We start from the raw sequence: 20886 nt of genomic DNA on the forward strand, positions 1-20886 counted from the left end.
TGACTCATAGGTCTGGGCTGTAATTGAAGGACTTTTTTTCATCTTAACATAGCTGGCTTACCTTCTCTTTGATATTATCCCACCTTCCCCTAATCACTGGTGACATCTGATCTCTGTGACTTTTGTACAGCATCGGAGATCCATTGTATTAGGTCCAGGATCTCGCCTTTTATTTCTGGCTCTTCTAATCCCATTTCACTCCCTGGCGATTCCAGGAGGCTCATCCCAAGCCTGGCTTCCGAGCCCCTTAGAAATCAGGGTGCACTTTGGAAAGCAGGGTGTGCCTTGACAATGTATCTCGCTGCAGCATGGAGGTTTCCGTGGACCAGCCACAGGAATGGTCACAGTGTCCTACACTAAACTCTAGCGTGGAGGATAGTTATTGCCACCCACACGCTTCCTGCAATTTCTGCTTAAACACAGTGTTCTTTACTTACTGCCTGTGGTTGGTATGTAAAGCTGCTTTCTGTAGGTTTAAAGCTGCTGCCCCCTCCAAAGTGGCTTTACTTCGGTGCTCTGTTTAGTGATTCCTATAGAATACTTACTAGCTGTTATCTAAGGGTTTTGTTTAGGGTCAAGTTAACAAGTAGAATTTATTTTGTCAGCATTATTAGATTTTATTTTGTCTTTAATCTCACTAACTGTTTCAGGGCTACAGGTTTTTCTGTTTCTTCTCCTCTCCCTGGCCCCCTTTAAGGATTTACAATTGTTCTTCTGGGCTATAGCAGTCATGGACCAAATTCTTCCCTAATTTACACCTGTAAGACCAATGGAGCTGCATACATGTACATGAGAACACAATGGATAGGACGCTGGAGTCATTTCCCAGTTCTGAAGAGTCATGTAATTTAGAGGACTGATGCTGGGAAATGTAATTTAGGATTATATAATTCCAGAATCTTGATGTACAGATAGCTTCTCCCTGGCTGTATACTAAACTGGTAGAAACCATTACTGCAGTTGCAAAACTTTTATAACAGCTTTTTTGCACAATACAGCACTTTCCCATTCTGCCTACTAATAAAAGGCTACACCAGGAGCTTTTACAGACTGACAATTGTATTAAAATAACATTTAGCATTTGTGCAGAGGATGAAAATTGAGATTTTAGGTTTGGTTTTGTTGGGGTTTTTTACTTTTCACAATTTGATTCGGCAAATTTTAAAGTATCTGTTTTTTTTACTCTCAGCTCCTTTTCTTATTTTGGATTTATTGGAAGCTTTGATTTTGAATTTTGCAGCTTAGCCAGTGAAGTATAAACAGACAAAAAGACTAAAATGAAAGTAGTTTTGAAATGGAAAAAGAAAAAAAAAAAAACAAAACAACAGCAATGTTGCATTTCAAACATGCTGAAAATAAATGTTTCAACACCGCTGGAACTCTTTGTTTTCCTGGTTTTCTTCTTGAGGGAAGTCCTGGCGAAATCAGCTGGGTTTTGTGATGTGTGTTGATTCCAGCTGAGATTTTTTATTTTTCCTGGTGGATGGACAAGAGCAGGATCAGCGGAGCTCCCCGTGCAGAGGGTGTTATTCCAGAAGAGCACTCCATCACTCGCAGAGAGGAGCGATCCAATATGCCTTCTGTCCAGGAGCAGGAGGGGGAAGGAGGGACGAGAGGAGGGGATAAAGATGCTTCCTTCCCGGTGCTCGGGGCTGCCAGCCAAGAATGTGAGTATAAATTCAAGCCCAGCGAGTGCTGTGCCAGATCCAGAGAGTTTGGAGTCCCTTTGTCCAGAAGCTTGCAATACTTGAGGGAGTTGCCAAATGGGATGCGTGGCATCCGTGTACTATATCTGATGCGTGAAAACTGGTTTCCTGCTGAGCTTACTGTGATGCCAGAGGCAAAAAGTATTTCTGATTCCCTCCATGATGCAGTGATCACCAGACTGCTGCTGTTCCCCTCAAACCTGGTTACAATGGCTGTTCAGGCCCCCGGTCAGGCTAATGGTGTTCTTGGGGAGAGGAAAGGTGCTGCTGCCTTTGACCCTGCTCTCCCCGTCTCATGGAGGGATGACCCAAAGCCATTTGGATTTTTCCCTAGGCTGAACCATTAAGTCTGATGACAGAAATGAACCTTTCCCCTGGACATGAGCCAAAACACACTTTTTTTTTTTTTATTTTCTATCCCCTCCTGTCTCTTTCATATCCATCATTTTTACATATCTCTGGAACATATCACGTACTAGTGTCATGTGCTGTAGGTGTGCTCCCCTTTTTTCTTCAGCTATGTCCTGCTTTCCATCTGCCAGATAAAAGCCTGTCCTTGTCTGTCTGATACTCGTTTGCCACAGATGACAGGGTGGACTGAAGCCATTGCTTCTGCCCCAAGGAAGAGCCTCTGCATCTCAGAGAGAGGGAAATCTGCTCTGGAAACACCATCTAGCAGCCTCTGTGTCAGCATGGCTGTAGTGATTCCTGTGGAATGAGAGTGCCTGTGTTCCTCTGCCTCGTCAGAAAGCTCAGCCAGTTGTGCTTATACAACCCCCTGGAGGGCTCTGAGTTTGACCAGGTGTCAGTGAGGACATAGCCTGGGTTGCGGAACTCCTACAACAGGCTGTGCCGGACAGAGAGGAAACTTGGCTTTGTGGGAATTGGTTTTGTGTTTCATAGGGACACCAATGGGGGACAATAGACGGGGCATCCTGTGGTGATGCTTCCCAAGCCAGAAATACCCAAGGTGGATTTCTCATTTCTGTACTAACAGTGGTCACATAGAATGCCAAGGGGTTGCTGAGGACTGCCTGTGGAGCAGCTGTGATACAGGACATGCCATTGCAGAGCCTTACATGAGCCCATCAGTTCAGCCAGCATCCAGGCAGAGGTGGAGCAGAAGCAATGTGGCTTGGTGCGGTGTGGTTCTTCTGGGCTTGAATTCCAGCTAATTCAGGTCTGAAAGAGCCCACTGGGATGTGTGGCAATAGGTTTATAACCCGGGTCCATACCTAGATCCAGGCCGTTTGTAGAGAGACTAAAGGAGATGTGATCCCTCCACCCCTTCTCCTCACGATGTTGGTTGTGAATCCTGGCACATGTTCCTCCAGCTTTCTGTGGCTTCTTGTCAAAGCTGCATTGAGAACAGGAGCTCTGGGCCAGAAAATGAGAGACAACGCTTTTGCCTGGGGCTATCCCATCCTGGGCAGCCATGCTGTCTCCGGGGCCACAGCTCAGCTGCTCTGGCTTCATAGGCAGCAGCCCTGCCTGTCCCCTGCAGTGTGTGCCCGGAGAGGAGTTTCAGCTGCAAAACGGAGCATGGTCTCTCCTGCCCTTGCCCTGACATCTTACCTACATGGGAGATGCCCTTTCCCTGGCATTGCATGTGTTCCTTCCTCTTCTCCTCTGTTCAAAATGGGGCTGCTTTTTCCCTGAGGACAGTGAGAAATCTCTCGCCTTTCCATCCTGTGCTGGCCAGGAGCGAGGCTTTCTGTGTGAGCCTCCCAGGCAGCGTGACTTGTTTCCAGCATGCTACAGGCAGGCCTCTATTTGGATGAGTGTCCCTGTTAAATATGTATGAATGCAATTGACTCTGACTTCCTAGTTGTCCAGGTTTTATTCCTTTTTATTCATTCGCAGATGCCTCCTGCTAAATAGGGAGTGGTGACCACGTCTTAGTGAGCTTTGACTCATTTGAGAGGCTGCCCTAAATCTGCTTGTCTTTAAAGCTTCCTCCCCTCCTCCTCAGCTCCATCTCCCTCTGGTTCATTTTCCACCCCCCTCCTCTCTCTCTGCAGCTGCTGGACAGCTTTGTGACCACCAGTTAGGATGGCTGTTTGCCACTCTCCCATGATTGCTGCCATGTGCTGTTTTCCTTATGCCTGTTCCCGGTTTTCTTCCCCAGTCAAAGAAGAATACTCTGCAGAGAGAGAAGCAGGCGCAGTTGTCTTTGGGCTGAAGCGGGAGCTCGCACTTAGCTCTTTCTCCGTGGAAAGCCCAGCTATTTTCTTTCTTTTTTTTTTTTTTTTTATGGTGACCATGTACACTTGGAGAGGAGCGGCATCTTTCTCAATCCAGCTGTTCACTGCCTCTCTGCCAGAGGTTACCAGCCATCAGGCATGCAAAATGCGTGCTGGCAGCTCAGCTGCGACCATGTGGAGCCTGATGGCTTTGCGAGGGTGGTTGATGCCACCAAGGCTGTGGATGGTCAGTGAAGCGGCCAGAGGAACCGCTTTGGGACAGGCAGGCCTCTTGTCTTGTCGGTTTCTGGCAGGAGAGGGGGTGAGTGGTGACGGGCAGCCTTGCAGCGACAGGGGCTTGCTTAGCAAGTGCTCCCTTGTTGATGCTGTGAGCACAGCTGGTGAAGCTGGAACAGGAAGATGATGCTTCATAAACAGTTAGTGTTGTGAATGGGGCAAAAGACCTAGGGACAGTGGTGCTTGCATATGGGCAGGTGAGCTTGTATAACCTGCCTGTGCTGGGCCTGAGGAATTTGGCTGGTATTTTCTTCAGTACAGAAGGAGTCAGCACCCAACTTCTGCTGGGGTTTTTGCCTATTAAGCTTTTGTGAGGTTGTTGTTTCCCTTCCTCCCTAGTCATTAGGGAATCCTCCCAGACAGGCCACACTTGCAGTGACGTGAAATAACAGCAAGTTTCAGCAGAGAGATTTCCAAGTGCAGCCCACAAGCTGGAGAGCCACCTGCTGAAGCAGCAGCTGTTTAGAAATAACACCTAAGCCCAGACAAAATCAAGGTCTTATAGATTTTGCAACCTGCCACTGCTGCATGCACCCTACCAATCCCTTTCAGGGAAGTCAGTGCAGAGAGAGGGAAGCACAGTCCCAGGAGACAGGACATCTCCTGCACCCTGTTGTGTTCCTTGCAGGGACTTGTGCAGGGAGCCTGGCCAGGCAGGTGATGCCAGGTGTCCTCATCCTGCCTGAGCTGGGGTAGCGTGAACTGATAAAGGAAGCCCTTGCCCTTCCTCTGCCGCTGAAATCCTTTCCTGTGTTTTCCTGGGAGCACCTGGGGCACCATCTCTGCTGAGAAGTCCGCTTTGGTCTGTGAGCTGCTCCAGCCTTTGACTGGGGCATCAGGTTCCTGTTGACTCCCAGACAGACAGAGCCTCCTGTGAAACGTCAGTGTGAATCAGGGTGAGCTGGCACCCGGGGAGATGGGAGGCCCCTTTGCCGCCGGCCTGGGCGCAGGCAGCCTCCTGTGCTGCTGCGGGCGGCAGCCAGCTCCCTGCCATCAGGAGGAGGCTCCCGCCATCCATCCGGTAGTGTTCCTCCAGGGATAAAGCCCTGTGAAACCCACCCTTGTCCTTCCATGGGCTGCAACAGGACTGTGCTGCTGGTACAGGAGCCAGCGAGGAGGAAGTGCCTACTTCTCCTTCCCCCTCCCCACCACATTGTACTTTACTTTCCAAATGTATTTATCTTATTTTACTTCATCCTATTATTTTTCTTTTTAAACTTTATATATATATATATATATATATAATTTTTTTTTTACTTTGCTGTATTTATTTTTACTTTGTTCTTTTAAAATTTCTTTTATTTTACTTTACCAAGCTCTGTCTAATTCATTTCCCTCCCTGAGCACTCTCCAGGCTGATGATCCCTCTCACACCCCGCTCTCTGCACCTTCTTCTCTCTCTGCTTGACAGGAATGCTGTCTCTCAGGTGCTGGAGCTCATCCCTGCACGTAGTCCGTCGTTCGGCTGAGGAGCCATGGGGTGGTCGTCCCACTGCACTCATGCCAGGCTGGTCCTTGCTGTGTGACCTGGCCATCCCATGCTCCTGTGGCCACTTGCTCCTGCATGCTTACTGAGCTTTTCCTGCCAGGTCTGAGGGGCTGCAGGCCACCTCTCCCACATCCCTGTCCGTCTTTAAAGATCCAATGTGATTCCTTTATCTCCTGGCGCCAGGCAAGCCTGGGATCCTTGGAGGTGCAGATAACATTGCCTTTGTGTGTGCTGGGGGCCAGGCAGGCGAGTGGGAACCTCTCCTCTCCCGCAGTGCTCAGCAGATGCCTACCTGGTCATCTCCCTGCCCTTGCTTTTATTTCTGACAGGCACAGAGGGATCCAGCTGCACATTCCACCCTATTAGCAAACCCCAGCAGGACCCTCCCAGGTCCTGGCAGCAGGATGGCTGGGCAAGGCCCTCGGGAAGGGGCAGCAGGCAGGAGCAAGCAGGCAGTGGTAGGAGCTGCAGGGCTCGGCGAGGCTGTGGTGGCCTGGGCTCAGGCTGCAGTGCAAAATCCAGAGAGGAAGCCAGGCCATGCACAAAAAAGCCATTTATGGCCTGACAAGGGAGTTAGGGAGAAACGTCATCCCTCCCTAACCTTCAAGTGGGTATTTGGGGTTCTCATTTCTTTGGGTCTGCTTGTCTAGGGGGGTTGCAATTTATCTAGCCCCATGGATGCTTATGAATATCCAGTTACTTATGTGCTGAGGCATAAATTCAAAACTACCCTTGGTAAAATCACACAAGAAAGAGCAAAATTTCAGTCACTGTTAGCACGGAATACCAGTGATGCTCCCATGCAATTCCACAGTGCATTTTCCTGTGATATTTTACAGTGAAAGCATAAAGCCTGGCATCTTTCAATTTCATAATCAAAACATGTTTACAGCAACAAAAATACATGAAAATTCAATATTGTCTGGGTCATTGGATTAAAAGCCTGTCTCTCAACTTATTTACCTCTCCACCTATAGCTTTTACTGCACCTGTTTCCAGAAGCATCAGGGCATTTGTGTTTCATCCATCTTTTCCCTGGCCAGATGAAATCATCTTGGAGCAGGGGTGCGGTGGTGAAAGATGCAGGTAATGGATTTACTTCACTGGGATAAAGGGAGAAGCCGAAGAAAGATTCCCCTGTGAGCTGACTCTTACCATCAGTATGAATGTCTTAGTCACCACAAGTCCAGACTGCCTAAATTGTGCAGCTGGGTGCTGTTGGGCCTACAGCCCCTGCAGCTTCTTGGTTCCCTGGATCAGCCAAGGATAAAGGCTCCAGGAGCTGGTGCTCCTCTGGCAGGGACAGTGGCAGACATCTGAAACTTCGTCTGTGACCTTGCTCCTCTGAAATTAGGGAAATGGCCCTCCTGTTTCATTTTAACAAAGCACCTCAAGGCCAAGTCCTGTAGCATGTTGAGCATCTACGCATATTGGCTAGAGCTGGGAGAAACCTAACATTTTAGAGAGTAATTTCCATGATGCAGATGTGATACTCAAGTGCGATATTACGTGTTTAAGTACTTGAGTTTCCAGGCAGCAAGGATGAGCAGATACTCTGACTCACTACAAGAATTACCTCTGGTGACTCAAAGGCTTGGATGCTGTTGTTCCCTAGTTAATCACTGTGCTCCATCATGGGTCCAAAATCCTCCTTTGAGGATCAGAGAAAGTTTGTGGCCCTGAGGATCCATCCTGCTCTGGTCCAGCTCTGTGGGTGGAGAGATTAGTCTCTAGTTGCCCATTAGTACTGTTTGGAGAGCTAATTAATTTCTAGGCTGTTATCACAAATGATGTGGTAGGTAGTTTTGCCTAAAAAGGAGACTTTACAGTGGACATTTGGACTTTGCTGGGGTTACCGTGTGATTTGAGGAATCCCCACAAAGGTAAACTGCAGGTTTGGCAGCAATCTTGTGATCTGAGGATGTGTGGGGGGTGGTGCATGGACATGCAGGCGGTCATTCCTGGGAAGAGATGGATGAAACAGTGAACTAGAGCTGGGGAAACATGGGAAACCCTGCAAACCTGCCCTTCTTTTGCAAGGGGGACCATAAGAGATGCCACCCTTCGCCTTATTGTGGCTGGACTACCAGAAAACTGTTCCCATTGGGCAAAAGGTGAAATTTCTGTCTTTCACGCCTTTGTGTTTGATTTTTGTGTCCTGTGGTTATTTTGTAGCAAATGGTAGAAGTCCCAAGTATTGTGCACTGAGACTCCGGATAGTTCATCTCCTCTGCCCTAAGACCAAAGCGTGTGCTGCTGCCAGCACAGGAAAATAATGCATCCACGTAGGGGTGCAAAGACTATTTCCTTTCCAAGTTTGTGATGCTTTTGCACTTAATTAGTATGCAAGAAACCCAGCAAATCATAATTAAAACCTGAGTTTTCCTTTTCCTAAAAATAAGTCTTAAAATCTAACTTGCTTACATCTGAGACGAAAAGGCAAGCTTTTGAAAGAGACGAAGCATGCCCTCATGTGGCAATTTTTTTTTCCTTATAATACCTGTTTGTTTTGCTTTTAATCCCCAAATAATCTATTACGGCGAGTTGTGTCATTACATCCGTACTGGCATACAGAGTAGGTGTTTCGATATAAAGCTGGTGTATATACAAAATGTTCGGAAATAATTATATGATCTCTAATTCTCTTGTTACTTGAGTCCCTGAATGAGTGCTTTTATTCTAAAATAAGAATAACTCCACACAGGAATTCTCAAAAAAAAACACCCAAAGGTGTGCATTAAAGCTTCTCCTGTTCTTTGCTCTGTGGGAAAGTTGCTTTCCATGACCAAAAGCAAAGTTTAAAATTATTACAAAGCCCTGGGTGGACTACTTTGTTTGAAACCAGAATAATTGATCTTGAAGTACATTTTAAGCTAAATCAAAATAAACTGGAAAGGAAATACACATTCACAGAGCTGGCCTAGATAATTCACTTCAAGAAACATATTATTTATTGAGCTGGTAGAACTTCCTTATGTGTGCATAAGGCTTGCAATTGAGCTGGCAAACCTTTGGAAACCTGGCTGTGCTCTAAGTTTTACATTTTTTATGCATAGAGACTGGGTTTTAAAACCCCAGCTGACCCTGTTCTGATAAATGGGGAAGTACTAGTCTTGCCTGGTATAGCATCATCTGCTTTTACTGTAGACTGATTTTCTTCTTTGCTTCTCTGAATTTAAACAGTAAATGTGATTTATAGCAATTACTGAGTCCTAGCACCTTTCTGGGACTTTTTATAGTGGTTTTTGTGTGTGTGTGTGTGTGTGTGTGTGTGTGTGATGACAGATGGATTGATATCTTACACCCAGAGCACCATAGGGGGAGTACAGATCTAAAAGGATGAGGATCATAGGGTGCCTGGTTTGGAGGTGTATGATGGCTGTCATCAAGTTTTGAAAGGTGGGGAAGTGATTGAAATCACAGTGTTTCCAGCCTGCTGCCCAGTTGCCATTTCCATTGGCTCACTCTTTACTGGATTGCCAGGAAGATGGAGGCAAGGAAGATGTACTGCACCCCACCATGGAGCGGCCTGCAGCTCAGCCCCACTCCAACATGTGATATCTCTTCTGAGGAACCTGCCAAGGGCAAGACTCATCCATGTGGGGGACCTCTGCCGCCTCTGTGGCAGCTTGTCACCACCGTCACCAGGTGATCACCTGCGCTGCAGGTTCCTCAAGGTTCATCCTCTTCCTTGCAGGGCCTTGCAAAGCTATGTGGGCTAGCAGGGTGGCCAGGTCAGCTGAAGAGCAGTTGCCTTCTCCTCTTGTCTTCCTCTCCAGCCCAAGCTCCCTGCTCATCCAGGCAGCTCCCGCCTGTGCTGAGGGTAGTTTCCATGGGGTCAGCAAATATGAGAAGCAGAGAAATGTGAAACTTTGGATCCACTGGGCTCCCCTTGGCTCTGCTGGGACGGGGCCTGTCCGGGTATAAGAGCTTTGGGTGGTCTGAATTTTGGGGGCTTGATCTGAAGGCTTTGGATATTGGTGTGGATGCTTTGAGAAGTCTTCAGGCTGAATGAGAAATGAATTCCTTAAATCTCTCCCCGCAGGTCTTGTTGGCTTCAGTGGCAGTGAAATCCTTCCTCAGAGATAACTCAGCAGTCCTCATTCATTGCATCCTCGGCAAAGCTCTGCTACTGAGCTCCCTTTGAAAAGGTTTCTGTGCTGTAATCTGCTGGCTGGTTATTTAACTGGTGCTGCCTGCAGACTTCTGCTAGTTGTTGCACATCTTGTAATTTTTGAGGGGTTATTTCAGCTCCGTTGCAAAGCATAAGGAAATGGATGATTAGCAAAATTCTTCCCACTATTTTAGAAGCATTAGTAAATACTGAATAAAGGGCAATCATGCTGTTGTTTTCAGGTAAACTGTGAAAGAAGGTAAGACTGCTAGATTGGATGCAATCCTGCTCTTACTGTCACAACTTTCTTACACACTGTTTTTAGCATTTCAGTGCAAAACTCATGTGAGAATGTGTGCTTCTAACGAGCCAAGTAATTCAGTACTCTGAGAATCCTACAAGTTTTGCCTCCAAGCTGGTAACAAACACAGGCCTGGACACGTCCAACCATTTTGTTTGCCTGCAGAAACCATTTTGCACTATTTACAGTCAGTGACAGTGGTGTCTTTCAAACATTGGCTTTGCTGCAGTACACAGACGTGCCACTTCTGCTTTTGCCTTGTCTTCTCGCTGTGCCCTAGCCTGGTTATGGCTGTGCTCTGCTTTCTGTTGCTGGGCCAGAGATGCCCTGCACCTGGAAAAAGGTGATGGAGGCAGTTTTGGTTAGACTTGAGTCGGCCCTCCAGCAGTTAGTCCATCCCTGTGCCTCGCTGCCCATTTGCCTGGCCTTCATACCTGAGCCACTGTGTTTCTGGCTGGCTGGGGTGTGCCTGACCAGTGCTGATGTCCCTGCACCAACTGCATGGAGGACCAGAGTGACGTGATTGGAGTGGAGACATCTACTGACGTAGCTGGCAAGCTGAACTGGTCGACTGGTTAAATATTGGTGGCAAAGGAACTTGCAAAGCTGCTTTGAAGAAGTGGGTGGGTCTCGGCCACGTCCTCACTGGCTTTTGTGTTGTGCCCTCAAGCCTAATTTCTGTTTTTCTGGACACCCTTTGCTTCCTGTTCTTATGCTTGTTTGGCAGGAGATGCTGGCCAGTGGGTTGTGGCAGGCTGTCAGAAGTGGACGGGGACCTCCATTGGATGAACAAAGCCTGCCCGTTCTCTGCCCAGCCTGAAAAACCTGACAAAATGCATGGGACACCCCATCATGGTCCTGTCACTCATCCTCCAATCTGCAGGAGGCACATGATGGTGATACCCTGGAGACATCGTGGTTAAACTCATGGTGGTGTGACCTGGGGATTGTCTGGTGGCCATCAGATGCAGAGCACTTAAGGCCATGGATGTGGATGTGAGCATTCTCTCTATAGCCTTTTTTTCACAGGCCCTTCAGCATTTTTTGACACTTTGTGTTCAGATACATCTGAAATAGGTATTATAGGGGCATGTGCCTCCTGCCACTCCCTTCCAGCAAGGCTGGGGGTGAGGTGCAAGTAGTCCCCTCCTACCTGAGGGGCTTCACCCACATGTACTCCTTGCATCATGGAGGGCCAGGTCTATTGCAGAGGTGGCATGATAACCGGTTTTGCTTCTCGCTGTACACCAGTGAATCCATCTGCTTTCCTGCTGATGTATCTTGCCACACCAGTGGGATGTTGAGGTGGCAGGGAGAGAGCAGCTGCTGGGGAAAAGTGGAACAGCTGGCTGCTGCCTCCGCCCCATTGCACGGAGTAGATGCTGGCCAGAAAGACGGGCACCAGGATGGGAGAAATGCCTCCAAGAAGGAGCTGGGCCACTGCTCTCACCTTTCTCTGAGTCCATTTGCCCCTGCTTGTCAAAGGTGACGTCTGCATGACCACCCAAGGCTTTGACACACATAGGCAGACACCAGTGAGGTTTAATCCAGCTGACTTGGGCAGGGAATTGCTGCCCCAACCTTCAGTCACATGAGTGAGTACCAACATGTGCCTGAAAAGCTCAGGCTGAAAATGGCAGCATTGCAGCGAAGGGCAGAGGTTTTGTCTGGCACTGATCCTGGCTGGCAGCTCCCTTGCGAGGTTCTTCAGGCTACATAGGCCACCCCTGGGTTTGACTCAGGGTCCTGATCTGTGAGGGGCTCCATCCCTGGCTTGCAGGAAGAGGACCACTTGTCTGGGCCAGGGGAAATCCCAAGGACCCTGAAGTGCGTGGCCAGATCTGCTTCTCTTGCAGAAGGTCCTGCAACAACAAGAATATTGCACAAGCAGGGGACTTTAACAGCACATGAGCCCTGAACCCCAGCTGAAAATGTGTATAAATACCTTTCCAAGTAATGAGGTTTTTCTCAATAGAACCAAAATCTCATGAGACTGTAAACCCCAGAGCCACCCTATTTTTGAGAAGGATTTTGATGAGGCGGGGAGGAGGCAGGGGAGAAGTGAGCTCATTCGGAGTTGACCTCTTACAGTCTTCTCCCCTAGTAGCTCTCAGAACATTTTCCAGGGGGTGCTGTTGTTGTTACCCTGGCTTCATTTATGGGGAAACTGAGTCACGCTGCAGTAAGGTGACTGATTCATTGCTGATGCAAATCTTGAAGAAGGACCTTGCTCTCTTAGGTTCCAGCCAGGTGCTCACTACAAGATAAGGGATAAGTAGTATAAATATAGCCATTCTGCTCTTTATCTAGAAATTCCCACTTCCAGGGGGAAGCAGGTAGAGAGGGAATCAGTCATCCCTGCTGTGGCTGCTTTTCCTTACTTGCCTGCCTGTCAGTTCCCTTTTACCATTTTACATATGGTCACTTGTTACCAGCAGCTGCTTTGGGACGTCTCTATTTGTCACATCCTTCTTTTTATTTTGATGTCCAAAAGCTTCAGTGCTATACACACACACAAAAACAACAACAAAAAAAACACCCGCAACACCAACACAAAACAAAACCAAAACCCCCAAAACCCCAATATATTAAAAAACCCACCCCTGGTAGCTGAGTTTCCTCCCAGGCTTGGTTCTAAACATGTCACTTTAATGATGTCTAAACTACGCAGCGCTTGATGAGCAAAACATTACTATCTTCTAGCCACATTTGTTTTCCCTGTCTCTCAGAGCATTACAGTCACCCAGGGAGAACTGTGTGTTCTACTTCACTGCTGTAAAGTTATTATGGGTATGAAAAGTTCCCATTAATCTGCTCCACACATGGTTGTTTCTGGATAAAGTTCAGTAGCCAGATCCCTCTTTCTTTGTGTGTATCAAATGAAGCAGAAAAATGCCTCCAATTTAAAGACACCAAATGAATAACCAAATAGATGAGATTAATTTTTGTTTAATCCACGTGGGCAGTGAAGTCAATGGCCAGTGTTTGTATGTGGACTTCTCCCAGGAGTTCATTATGAGCCGAGTCTGCAATAAGTTAATGCAGAGATTCCATGGAAATAGGGGGTTAATTATATGCAGAGGATGTTGGCCAATGTACAGCTTTGAACAACAAAAATAGCCCAAAGTCTTGTGTTCTGGATGTGGAATCAATTAACGAGGTCCACGACACGTACCAGAATTTGTTAAGATAGTTGTTGGCCTATAAGGATGCTTTACCATTATGTTTCTCTTTTTCTAAAAATTTAAGAAAATAAGTGGATAATGGAAGGCGAGGGACAGAAAGACATGAGACTGGTAATAAAACACTGGACTTTGGCCTGGGGCCAAAGCAAGCTTTTCAATGGGTTTGAAATTTGGACGACTGCAGAGTTTGAACTGATTTTCACTAACTATCCAAAAGGTTATACTGTAATAGATGGAGAGAAAGGGTTGCTTTTAGTTTACCAACGTCCTTCTCTCTGCTGGCAGGAGTGTTGTGCTGCTAATACACCGTAGTCATTAGACTGACCAATATCAGCATGTGGCGTGGCGTGCTGCAGATTCAATTCCAAAGCTGAAGCAAAAATTTCTCCTCAATACTGGTTGGCACAAACCTAATTTTTTCCCGGTTTCTACATCTGGTCCTAATAGAAAATTTGTCTTTCTGCCTTTTTTTTTTTTTTCCTTCTCCCTTGCCACATCTTTAGAAATAGCTTCTTTAAAAAAAATTGAGTGCCCCTGCTTTACCCTATATTTCTAGGTTTTAGAATTAATTGTATGTATGTGTGGTAGTTTAACAGTATAGCTTGGGTACCAAAAAGAGCACAAAACACTGTGCCTTGGCAAAAGGATGTCATTTCACAAAAGAAGCAGAGAAAGATGAGATTACTTTTATTTCCCTTCAGTGTTCTGAGCTGTGAAACACACTTTTGGCTGTTACAAGTTTTCAACAAGCCCCTTAAACAGGTAGAATACAAATTTAAAAGAAAAAGATCTGACCCATTTTCACATCCTTTCATTTTAGCACAAGCCCTGGGCACGCTCCAGGCATTTCTTAAGCCCTTCGGCTCCCGCTGCTTGTTTCTCACCCTCCCAACTTGATCCCTAAAGCCATTAATTTGTTCCTAGAAATTATCTACTTGTTTGTTGTGTTGTGTTTTGATTTGTTTTGGGTTTTGGGGTTTTTTGTTTTGCTTACGGAATCCGCAGGCCAAAGCAAACAGCACTTCGGAAAAATGTTGCAAGACAACAGAGTTTTGAGCCAAGTGCTCCTGATAATTTCTCAGCACCTTTGCAAAAGCAGTGGAGGCTGGGGCCACTGAGTCTCCATAGAAATCACAGCGGGTAAGATTTGTTTAACTAATTAATGGTAAACCTTAGCAACTCTGTGGGCTGTAATTTCTGGGGTTTCCACCAGGTTCTGTGTCCAGCTCCACATAGAGAGGGTGAGTCCCTGGGCATTTTAGCACGTGAACTTCTGGAGACTGTCTGGCAAGGTCTGGAGATCTCAGAGGAGCCCACCTGGGGCTTGAGGTTGAGTGTTCCTGCAGTCCCCCTGCCTTTCCTGGCAGGCCAGCCCCATCACTTGCCATTGTCCTCAGGGGTGATCCAGGATAGGACAGGCAGGATGGATGCTGGTGGAGTTAGTGCTGCTTTGCAACAGTGTGAGGATGCTGACTGTATGAGAGGCCTTGGTGGGCCGTGCTGGAGAAATTGACTCGGTCAGCAGAGGTGATGCAGGGACCTCCTTAACCTCTTGCCTGCCCGCATGGCTGCTCAGAGTTAAAGTGTTACCAGCAAAGGTGGTTGCAGCCTTTGCACAGCAGAGCAACATCCTGGGACACCCAGGGACAAGGTCAGAGCAGCAGGAGGGGAAGGTTATTTTTGTGGCAGCTCTTCAGATAGATGGGAAAGAGGAAGCAGGGGAGGTCAGGCAGGAGGAGGATGCGATAGCTGAGCTGAGGTGACCAGCCTTGGGCCACCAGGTCTGTGAGGAGACACAGAAGCTGTGGGGTTTGTTAGTCAAGGTCCCAATCTGCCAATGGAGATGATGGTAATGTGTGCAGTTTCTTAGACTTTGCGTGGGAATGGGCAATGCCTGTATTTTGCCTGTAATTTTATACCAGGGATGGCTTCAGGCACTGTGTTACAGGTGCACTAACAATGAACACCAGCAAGCAACTCCCCTGTGCCCTCCAGTACCCACCAGGTGTTAGAGCAGGAGCAGGCTACATCTGCTCTCCAGCTTGCCCAAATTTGAAACGGAAAATGTGTAACCCAAGTACCAGAGCACCACTCAACTCCCTCATTTATATCCTGCAACTGGTTCAATTAGGGTCACGACCAAGTGAAATGGGAAAGTCCAGCCCCATTCATGCCATAAACATAAGAAAACGGCATATTTTTTTTGTTTTCTGAATGATCTGGAGAGCGTCATAAGAGATGCAGTCTTTACTGTCTCTGGAACTGTCGCTTATAGTTCTTCCTTGCTTGGGAGTGTTTAATATGGGGTGACCTGGTGCTGACACAGCTGAGCAGTGCCATGTCCTCTGCCTTTAACTCAGCTGAAAATCTTCACAGAGCAAGAATGGGTGATGGCAGCCTAATTCCTCTGTAACCAACCCCAGCAAGGAAGCGTAATTATGATAGTTATCACAGGGGGTTGTTTCAAAAGGAATGCATGCTAGCTACTCTAACTAAGCATTTAATTTTTTTTTCCATCAAATTGTTTCCAGCCTAGCAGCTAGCTCTATGTATGTAGTAGCTCTGGCTTCAATGAAGTCCTCCAGCTAAGGTCAGCTGTGTACTTGCCCCATGAGAGTGTCCCACAGAGCAGATGCAAGGTGCTGTGGTGTCACCTCATCCACTCCTTCTCCCTCCTGCTGCAGAACCCTGGCCCACCAGCTACTTTTCAGCATTCTGCTTGTATAGTTTTAAATTAATCAAGCTCCACCTGACTTTACTCTTAAACCACTCAATCATTTCCCTTTTAAAATTCAGATTTTTGTTCACACTCAAATAAAAATATATATCAATATTTTATAATTTCTGCTGTGTATCCCCAGGCACAAATTATATTGTAATAATAAACTGGCTAGCTTGTTGTAATAGTTCCTGGCTTTTGTCTTTATGTAACACTGCAGGTGTGAATCTAGTAGCAATACTGTAGGTGTGAATTATAATGTTAGCATAATAGGCTGTACTTTATTGCTTAATTGGCTTCTTCCATAAGGATTCTGCCATTGTTACTGGAAATAATGCCAAACTTTTCCATGAAAAGAATGATTTTTTTTTTTTTGGTGTTTACTAGGGTCAGTCTGATTTCAGTGCATGACTGGGTGTGGGAAAGGAAGGAAAGATGTCATTAAATGAATTAAGAAAGTGCTTACTAAGTCCTTAATAAAAAGCAGAGCAGGCTAAAAGATGCTCCTTGTTATGTGTGGATACTTGTAGCCCCAAAGAGCCCTTTGGGAAAACAGCTGGCTGAGCTTTCTGGCAAAGGAAGCCCTTTCCTACGCTCGGGGGATTCCCAGGTGGTGGGTGATACCTCTGAGTGCTTACATGCTCTGTGATCTCCTCTGTCCTTCCCACCACCTTACTTTTGCCAGAAGAGGGGAGAAGATCAAAGTCATCTTCACAGCAGCACACAGTCCCTGATGCCTTGCCCATGTATCCCTATGGAAGTGCACCCCTGAGCTGCCCCGTATGGGGGCATCTGCATCCCCCAGGCATGTTGACCATTCCCAAGCAGTGGGGATGCAGGCAGTCCTTTGGAGCAGGGCAGGGACCCCATGTGCAGCTCCTGCTGCTGTGGCTGGGAGTCGAAGGGGCAGGGAGAAGTCCCAGTGGTGCCCAGGTGCCCCATGGTCACCTCTGCCACTTGGAACCTGAGACACCTCTGGTATGTGCAGCCACACCATGGTGTGGGGCCCAAGGGTGTTTTTCAATGGTTGGAAATAGCGAAAGCTGCTACTCCTGCGAGTCACTCAAATTCCCACCACGCACTCTTGCTAAATGGTTCCCACCTCTGCTACTCTCTTCTCAGCAGTGTGCCTGCTCATGACGCTGAGGTTCATTGTTGGCCTCTGTGCTTCATTTAAGCCTTTTAATGTTTGTCTGGACCTGCAGATTTAGAGGAGGGATGTGAAGCTCCTTTCAGCAGGGTGAAATGTTTGTGCTTGGCATCTTGTTTGCAGGGACAGTGGGGTAGGTGATTTCCTAAGTGGGACCTTCATCATGCAGCATAGGAAACTTTTTATTTGCCCTTCTTCTTGTAATGGTATTTTCCAAAATTATTATTGAAAAGCAGGGCTGGGTAAGAACTACACAATATGAATGCAGATCTAGATTTTGAAGGTGCTATGCTATGTTGCCTTACCAGGGATCAAACTGACCCTGTAGAAAATCTGTAGAACCGAAAGCCCAATGGATGCACCATTAATGGCTGGGTTAATGGGAGTTATCCATGCAACACTTTGTGCTTTTCTATGGCTGAGGCACAAAAAGTGTAGTACTTGTGTCTTCCTTTTTCTAGGTCTCACCAGGTCTGACCCACAGAGGATGAGCACGTGTGAGCTGCGTTTGCACTGTCTGCCTGGAAGAGAAGGCTTGTCTCATCCACAAAGGTCTCAGTGGGGTTTGTGCTGAAGTGGTTTTCCACCATTCAGAACCTACCCAAGAGCTATGTCATACTCTCTTAGAGAGACAGGAGAACTTCATAAAGAGAAGACTTTGAATTAGGAGTCCACTGTGCATTGCAACACTTACCATCATGATTCACACACCTCCAGTGTTACCGCAAATCTGGGCAAAGTGTGAAATGATTCTCTCTCTTATCTTTAAGGAAATGCAATGTGCTCCAACGCTGCTGAGTCTGAAAGGCAGCTCCTCCCTGTTTTGGTCCACGTAAATTGTCAGGATTGCTGGAAAAGCTCAGCACACCTCAACAGTGTAATATACCCAATTCATTTTGAAGTGCTCCGTTTTGAAGCATTCAGTGTTTTTTTCTTCTCTTTTCACCTTATGCAGCTCCACAGAAACCCTTGGAGTTCTGCAGGTACATGCAGAGTTATGAAGGAGCTGGAGGCACTTAGAGAGCTGGATTAATAGCTGTCAAATTACAGGGAACACTTTTCAAATCCTTAAATCTCTCCCCTACTTTGTCCAAGGAACTAGGACATGAGCCTTTAGCTAGGCTGTCATTCCCTGATACAGTCCCTTCATTTGTCACTCAAGAGGATTTGAAGCCACAGGCAAGGCATTCAGAAACTTTAGGACAAAGTCCTGACACAGGGAAAAAGGGAGGCTGGGTGAGCTGCAGCACAGAGGATCACATGAGGGAGTAACTGGTATGTGCACGCCAGTGCCAGAGTCCTCAGACATTTATCATGGGAACCACAGCTTGACTGCCAGATAAACCACCTCCTTTTGTATTCACGATTGCAAAATATTTCTGCAGCAGCTCTAACAATTGCTGACAGAGAAAAGAAATAGAAAAACTTCTCTTGCATCTTAGCATAACAGGTGTTTTTGCAAAAAAAAGTTAATTGTGCATTTTGATTTGGCCCTTTGCCACAGCTCTGCTCTGTGTCTGAAGTGCTTTCTTTGCTAGGAGACAAGCAGAGGCAGTCAACTCTTTGCTGACCCCTGACAGTATTTTTAGGGTTATCAATTTTAGGGTTGTTTTGTTGTCTATGCTTCAGTATTTTTTTTTTTTCAGATTGCATGGAGTAACTGTGTTTATTTTGCAGAAAGACTGAAGAGCTGAATTTATTTCTCATTCCCATTTGTTGTGGACGCCTCAGTCTCAGAGTAAATTACAGGAGAAACCCAGAAACAGTTAATCAAATGTTAAGCAAAATGAATGAAGCTTGTATGGTGCCCTGAAGGTCATTAGACTCAAGGTCTGAGCAGCTGCCAAGGGGAGCAAGCTCCAGGGTGGGAGCATTCGTCTGAGAAATCCCAGTTGCTGGACACGGAGGGGTTGAACCTGGGAGCTGGCTGCAGGCGCCTCCCAGCTGAGCTCAGCTGCTATGGCTGGACGCGGGGCAGGACCTCGTCCCTTCTCATACTCCTGGTCCAGAGAGCTCTGCAAGGGGATGGGAGGGCAAGTCCTGTCCCACAGGAGGGCAACGGGGACTTGCCTGTTGCTCCAGCCACCAGGCTGCTTCCTTTATTAGCTGTAGAGCAAGCAGGTAGCTCTGAAGTCATAAAGACAGAGAGCTGCTGGGAGCTAGGGCTGATGAACAGGATGATGGTCAGCTATGTGTCCTCTGAGCTGCTCTCCATCCCACCCACATCTTTCTCTCCCCATCAGAGTGACTCTGTGAAGTGGCTGCTGGTTTATCTTCTGCTTCAGTCCTGTCTCTCTCCAACTTGGAAGTGGAAATGAAACCACAGAATATGGATGCAAGATGGAAACAGGCAGAGCCTTGTGATGTCTGTTCAACTTCAGTATGTCCTCCAATGCCTCTTTCTAGGTTATAGAAGAATTCTGACTAAATGAAGTAATTAAGTGAAAACTATTATGAGCACAGATGAAGATGTAAGCGGGTACCCTTGCACTGCTATTCATTGACATAAAGCAGCATGTTTCCTATAGACCATTTTGTGTGTCTGTGGGGCAGCCTTGATATTTTATTCCCAATTCATGCCATAATTGCAGGAATCCCTTATGCCAGTGTAAACACTGATCTCACTGAATGTTGGAATTACAAAGTATAAAAGGAGAGCTGCAATAATAAGAATGTGTATTTTCTGAAAAAGTAGAAGGTTTCTGGAGGAGGAGTTTTCCCAAAGGGAGGTAGGTTTACAGATCTAGCTCATTCAGGCCTTTTTGCTTCTAAAGCTGACACACACATGCACAAACACACACACTCCAGTATCTATTTCATGGACACATTCTTCCCATCTCAGTGTGTAAAGGTCTTGAAAGCAATAGCTACTGGCAGTACCCCAGTTCAACATATCTAATAGGTCCTTTCCAGTTGCAAGATCACTAAGGACACACACCCAAATGAAAGCGGGACTTAAACTACCTTGCTGTCAGAAGCAACGAAACAAGCTGCGCGTCCTTGTGGGCTTGATTTGTGGGTGCTTTGTTTTTTCAGTCTTGGTTTGCTGCCTGCATCTCAGGAATTGTGTTGCTAGAGCGACTTCGCTAATATGACTCCTGCAAGTAACCCCAGAGGTCTGCAGGACTTTTCAAAATCTAATAATAAACTGCAGTGAATTTTAATTGTTTCCCAAATGTTATGGATTGATAGGCTGCAGGTGGAAGGAAAAAAGGGTAGATTTGTTTCTTTGCGAACTCCCTCTGACTCAGTGGGTATGCTCAGATTTAAGAGGGCATGCCCTGCCTACATAGTTAAAGCAGGTATTTTGGATCAATGCCAAGTGGCCTAACTCTACTGACTTAAACGTAGCATTTCCAGTATTCATCATCTCAGTGTTTGAACCTGATGTTACGAGTGCAGACATGTAATCAGAGGAGTGACACTGCCTCCCTTCAGCTCGACATTTGACCTTCCCAGCGTTTGTGTCTTCGTATGCATTTGTGAGTCTAGAGGTATGGAAGTACATATACGAGCACAAAATATCCATGCTTTACCATGTTTTCTTGTCTGCTTAGACGGGAAATTTTAGCTACAGTAACTATCGGAGAAAACTTTTTGACACAAACAACCATCAGAGGAAACAAATGCCTTGAAAGTGGTCCTTGTGGTTTCCAGCTGGTCAGGACATCCTGAATCTCCAGGCTAACAGGAACAGAGTTCCTTGCAGGCTGAGATGCATTTGCCAGGCCTAAATTTCTGT

General features: G+C 46.7%; 1 long non-coding RNA gene across 1 annotated transcript in view; it reads left to right on the forward strand.

Annotated features, from left to right (window-relative positions):
• Positions 1 to 20886, forward strand: part of LOC110366324 (uncharacterized) — a 47089-nt gene that overhangs the window by 3032 nt on the left and 23171 nt on the right. Inside the window, exon 2 of the long non-coding RNA XR_010470286.1 lies at positions 1458 to 1667. This is a non-coding gene — a long non-coding RNA (uncharacterized LOC110366324). The remainder of the gene's footprint in view (positions 1 to 1457; positions 1668 to 20886) is intronic.

The sequence above is a fragment of the Columba livia genome, chromosome 2, assembly GCF_036013475.1.
Source record: "Columba livia isolate bColLiv1 breed racing homer chromosome 2, bColLiv1.pat.W.v2, whole genome shotgun sequence".
In the NCBI taxonomy this organism is placed as follows: Eukaryota; Metazoa; Chordata; class Aves; order Columbiformes; family Columbidae; genus Columba; species Columba livia.